This window comes from Myiozetetes cayanensis, unplaced genomic scaffold (genome assembly GCF_022539395.1).
Source record: "Myiozetetes cayanensis isolate MyiCay16 unplaced genomic scaffold, myiCay2020 scf5-8, whole genome shotgun sequence".
NCBI classification, from domain to species: Eukaryota; Metazoa; Chordata; class Aves; order Passeriformes; family Tyrannidae; genus Myiozetetes; species Myiozetetes cayanensis.
Window position 1 is genome coordinate 57,542,895 of NW_026087742.1, and position 5,433 is coordinate 57,548,327.

Genomic DNA, 5,433 nt, shown 5'->3' on the forward strand with positions numbered 1-5,433 from the left:
TACTGTGAAGATGCCTGAAGAGGAGCATTGCAGGTAATGCTTCAACTTGGTACAAGCAGTCAGTCATGTTTCGGGTTACAAAATGATTTCACCATTGTAACTTTCGTTTTAGTGACTGCCAGGGGTACTACGCTGCCAAGCCATACACACACATTCTGTCTCTGTCTGCTTGCACAGGAGATCTGGCAGCAGGAGGGGCGTGCCTGAAGGACAGAGAGGTGCTTAAGAGGAGAGCACTGAGCAGCTGACCTCTGAATGGTGAGCAACATCCTTGCCTGTTTAATGGTAGGGAAAATTTTTTCATCCCTGAATATAACTGTCAGCATCCTGAACAAAGAAAGATGAAACACCAACCTGGGAATACCAGGGGACTCTGTAAATGAGGATCCGATATTCTGTCTCCAGCTGCCACCAGATGTTGAAGCTCTGGAGGAAAGTACACAATAATTAATCATAATCCCAGAAGTCAAATTAGGCACCAAGAAAAAATGGTCTTCCTGACCCAAGAGAAAACCATTCAGGTTCTGAAGCACGACATTTTATTCTCATTTTTGCCTAAGCAGCAACACGTTCAATACACAGGAGGCACTGCAAATAATCTTGGTTTTTCAATCTAGGGAAGAATGCAGGCAATGGGAGCACAGTTCTTTCCCTTTCCACACACACTGGAAAAGTCCTCTATCAAAGCAAGCTAAAGCACATCTTTGAGAAGGAAACCCCATCTCACTTTAAACAGCAACAAGACAGCAACAGCAAAACCACTACAGTGCTTTAATGCCCTCATGGCTACTTACTATTTCAAGGAACAACATACCTAACTTCATCTCTCAGACACTGGATGGTCAAGTAAATATCATGTATTTTCCCTGCACATGTGTATGATATATACAGGCATCATTTCCTCTCTCAGATGTACAGTCTAAAATTGTGAAGACTGGTCTCCAAACCCTGGATCACTTCTGTCACTTTACTCTTACTAATATTTCACATCCTTCCTCACGTGAGAACAGCAGAACCAGACATGGAATTCCTGTGATCTTACTAATGCCACGTACTTTCCTACTTCTGTGCAATATTTATATTGCTATACAGCCAAAGACCACACTGCAGTTGCAGCACTGCAATGAAAACTCCTGTTGAGACGATTCTCTGCACAAATTCTTAAGTCTTCTTTCAAATTACCAGTTTGAACACAGTTGACTATCCTGCTGGTGTTACCACAGTCCCGGTTCCTTTGCATGTGGCTGTATGAAAAATGCCTTCTGATGGATACTGAACATTTAAAAAAATTATTTGGAGTACAGGGTGCTAATAACTTGCTCCACATGTGCACAAACCTGTATGTAATGTACTGGTAACAATGTGGTATCATCACAAAAGCTGTGAATATATTGATATTAACCAGCCTTACACCAAGATCCAGCCCCCAGGGAACCCTACAAGAAACAGCTGCACTCCCATAGAAAAAAGGCACGCCTAAGTTCCTCTCTAAACTAAGAAAGATTTATGAAGCAACTCTGCCAATGTTTGTGGTATTTATTCCACAGTGACTCCATGGCACAATTGTTTTAAGCTCACACTTCACTGCAGAGTTAATAGATATATCAGGGACACAATATAGGGTGAGTCTGCTACAATAGAACAGTTGATGAATAGCTTAGGAATTTGGGAGATGTGGTTTTCTACAATTCAAAACACTGGGAAGCAATTTGCTCTAGTTCTACCGTAAACTGGTCTTTAACAATCGTTAAGTCATTTTGAAAGATTCAGAATGAGTAAGCCCCGGCTTGTCATTTATTTCAGAGGCTCCATTTTAAAGTTTTCAATTTTTCAGCCAGGAAAACAACAATGAATAATGTGAGTAAGGAAAAGCATTCATACCATTAACCAAAGAGGTTTAGGTTCCATTCTCTAGTAAAAAAAAAAAAAAAAAATCAGAATCAACTGGCTGACAGTTAATGGACCAGGTAACCTATCAAATAATACTGTAATTCAGCAGTGTATTTCCATGTACATAAACATACACACAGTATTGGTGAAGCTCGTAGCATCGCCTATTAGGCAGCTGCTGAACACTTCCAATGCAATATGCTGCTTCCAGCTGCTTGTAACTTGGCCAGACTTTGACTGTTTGGCTTGAAATTTTCCAAGCTGAATGTCTGCCTCAGGCTAAATTTTGTTCCATGTGCCGTAGAGGCTACCTCTGAGTGAGGGGTGCAGAAAGAGGCAGACCGTGATTACAAGAACGCAGCTGAAACACCTGAGCTGTTTTCACAACAAGGACAGGGAAAACGCTATATGTTCAATGTATCTCTGGCAAAGTCTAAAAGCTGTAGAACCTAGGAAATTACAGAACGCAGTATTAAAAACGTGACAAATATTGGAGAATTTAGGAATTATTAGAATTAAGTGGTCTAGGTAACTAAAAATGTCTCCTAGTGCTAATACACGTGGAGATCAATCTCTAATTGCAACTGACCTGGTCACCTTTTCTTCCCCACTGAGGCTTTGCGATAATTAACAGACAAATTCCTCTTTCTGCCCTTGTTCTCTAGAGCATCACCACACACTTTAAATCCCAGAGGAAATTATTTCTTTTCTCTCAGGTTCTTTTATGGTTCTCATAACTACAGTGATCTGTAAGATAAAGGATACTGCTATCCACGTTTTTTTAATATGGGAAATTAAGATACAAAAAGATTAAAGCAAAAAGTTATAGACATTGAGTGAGCAATTCTGACACTCAAAACTTGTATTTTAAACACGCTCAGACCTATAAACATCTTCTATATGTCAAGAGCACACAACTGCTCACTTCTGTTCCAGATGGATAAGTTCAGCATAACTGTGAAGCATATCTCAGGGACTTAGGCCAGGCTCTGAGAAAATCCAACAGCACACGGGCGAAAACCTTTATATTGAAATCCTTTGGCAAAGGCAGGGGTGCCAAAATCCAATTCTCCAGCTGTCTCAGGCATGACGCTGCATCTCCCTCTGCATATAATTGTTTGCCTCATTTATGTTACCTGTTCTCACTGCTGCCCAGCCAGAGAGCTGCTACATCTTGGGGGTCCACCTCTGGTTCATCACCCAAGGCAGGCATGAAGGACGTGGCATATCCCATCACGACCAGCACCATCATCGCGCACAGGCCCGTGGCAGCCAGATGAGCCTGGCACTTTCACAACTCCTGAGCACTTTCCTTTGCAAACTTAACACCGACGGGGTAGGGATGGGCAGGGCAGAGAGGTAATAAATGTATAGAACAGTGTAAAGAGGTCAGCGACATCCACTGGGTGGCAGACATGTTTCACGGGATCCAGAGACATACATATATATAATGGCCAGTCTTCGCGAGCGAAGATCCGGGGAAGGTCTTTCCACCTTCCAGCCTGCGCATTGGATTTTTTAGGTGAGACACAGTGTGCGCGGAACTGAGCCCACCCTTTAATCCTAAGGTTCATCTGCCGGGGCCAAGCGAGCTTGGACGGTGGCAGCGAGGTCCTTAGGACGTAGGTGGGTTGCCTTTAAGGGCTAACGAGCCCCACCTGCCCGGGAGTGGCCCTGACCGGGAATCGAACCCGGGTCTCCGCGGTGATAGCGCCGCGCCTTTACCACTAGACCACCAGGGGCCTCGATATATATACATATATACAGAGGTATACAAACGAAAGCTCCTAAATACTGGGTTTGTTCCCTGTCTCAGAAGCAGTAACTGAACAGGCACGGTTAAAAAAAAAAAAAAAAAAAAAATCCGACGGTGAAAGGTGTTATTCAGCTTCTTGTCCACAGTGCTGAGACATTGGAACTGTTCTGGCACTCGAGGGTCAGGGTTGTGCAGAGTCACAGTGCCCCACATCCCTTCTGTAGGTGGGTGCCCTTGTGCAAGGCAACAGGAGCCTTGTGAGTCTTCAGAGTCTCTGCTGCCCTAATTAATGAGTAATGCCTACTGAGGCCAAGCCTCTCAACTCTTCCTCAGTTTAACAAACTCGGGGAGGGGGGAGGAATTGTTTTGGACTAACAGCTGTAAATGTGTCCATGTGTGTAAGCAGCTAAGTTTTATAGTTCAAAGACACATTAAAAGCTAGTATTTTCCCTGTATTTCCACTCAGCATCTAAACAGAACCATTTCAAAAGTTGCTTAGATGTTTCTGCAGAAGAGGCTGTCAACCAAATTTCAACCCAGTGCATATTTTTATAACCAAGTTGTAAACTACATAAAAATTACACTTATAATGGAAATGCTGACAAATGCATAACTCCTGCAGCTAGCTATGACAGTCTGACCACAAGCCCTCCTTCAAGAAAAAGCAACATTACCTCCCTTCCTCCTTTCCTAAGCAGCTCCACAGCAAGCTCGGGTGGAGGGTGGTATGTACAGGTATCTCTGCCTTATCCTTGTACTATGGATCGAGGCAACTCCCTACTCCCCGTGTTTCCCACATGTTGAATGAGCCACCCCCTGTTTTTGCCATAAACAACCGGAGGGCCTCTTACAGCCATGACTCACTCCACAGGCTTCTCCTCCACCCCTGTGCGTGACTGTAGCAAACAGGCTGCCAGCTGCAGCCGGTGAATTAACAGGACTTTTTTCGCGGAACCGTGGGGAGATCAGTCACGCAGGGCGGGGGGGCGGAGGTGGTGGTGTGGAATACCAGCCCGGGGTGAGTTGTATTTGTGGGGGAAGCAGCAGAGGAGGCGACCCGGGTTTAGCGTCCCGGGGACGCCCGTGCGCGACCGTGTCCTCCCCGTCCCCCCCGCGCCCGGGACGACGCCCCTTGGCTCCCCGCCCCCACCGCGGATGCCCCCCGACGGCCGGGAGGGAGGGAGATCGGGCGGGGAGGCAGACAAGCAGGACGAGGAGGAGGGAGGGAGGGCAGGGCGGCGGCGCCGGGGGCAGCGGGGAGAAGGGGGAGGCGAAGCCGTCACGCAGCGACATCCCTCCCCAGACACGCGCCGCACAACTCCCAGAAAGTTGGCAGGGGCGTCCTGCGGGACGGGGCTCCGCCGGCCGCCACACAAGGGCGCGCACCGCAACCCGGCCGGGGCCCGCCGCCTCCCCAGCCCCTCCGCACCCCATCACGGCCCCTCTGCTCCCCACACCTCCCATCTCCCGCGGGCGCGCTGGGGCAGGGACAGCCCGGCACGGGGCGCTGCCGGCGGCGGGGCTCGAACCCGCGGCCCCCGGTGGCTCTCCCCGCCGCGGGGGAAGGGGCAGAGCGTCCCCGTCCCCCCCGCGCACGGGACTCGGGCGGCACTCACCGAGCGGCGGCAGCTCCCGCTCCCTGTCCGAGCGGCTCCCGCTGAGCGATCGCCCCTCCAGGGGTGAGGGAGGAGGAGCGGGCGAGGGCAGGAGGTGGGGAAGGGCGGGGGAGGAGAGCGCGGGTTGAGCCTTCCCGGCTCCCGTCGCCGCGCTCCCTCCCTCTGTCTGCC

At 48.8% G+C, this 5,433-nt stretch overlaps 1 protein-coding gene across 3 annotated transcripts in view; it reads right to left on the reverse strand.

Annotated features, from left to right (window-relative positions):
* Positions 1–5,361, reverse strand: part of ELF1 (E74 like ETS transcription factor 1) — an 84,739-nt gene extending 79,378 nt beyond the window's left edge. Inside the window, exons 1-2 of one of the 3 annotated variants that reach the window (XM_050333096.1) lie at positions 5,263–5,353; positions 355–426 (exon numbers count right to left, since the gene is read on the reverse strand). The gene's annotated coding sequence lies outside the window, so the exon portion shown is untranslated. Of the gene's footprint in view, positions 1–354; positions 435–5,262 lie in introns of those variants that run through there. The other 2 variants (XM_050333103.1, XM_050333098.1) reach the window with 2 other exon arrangements.
* Between the last annotated feature and the right edge of the window lie 72 nt (positions 5,362–5,433).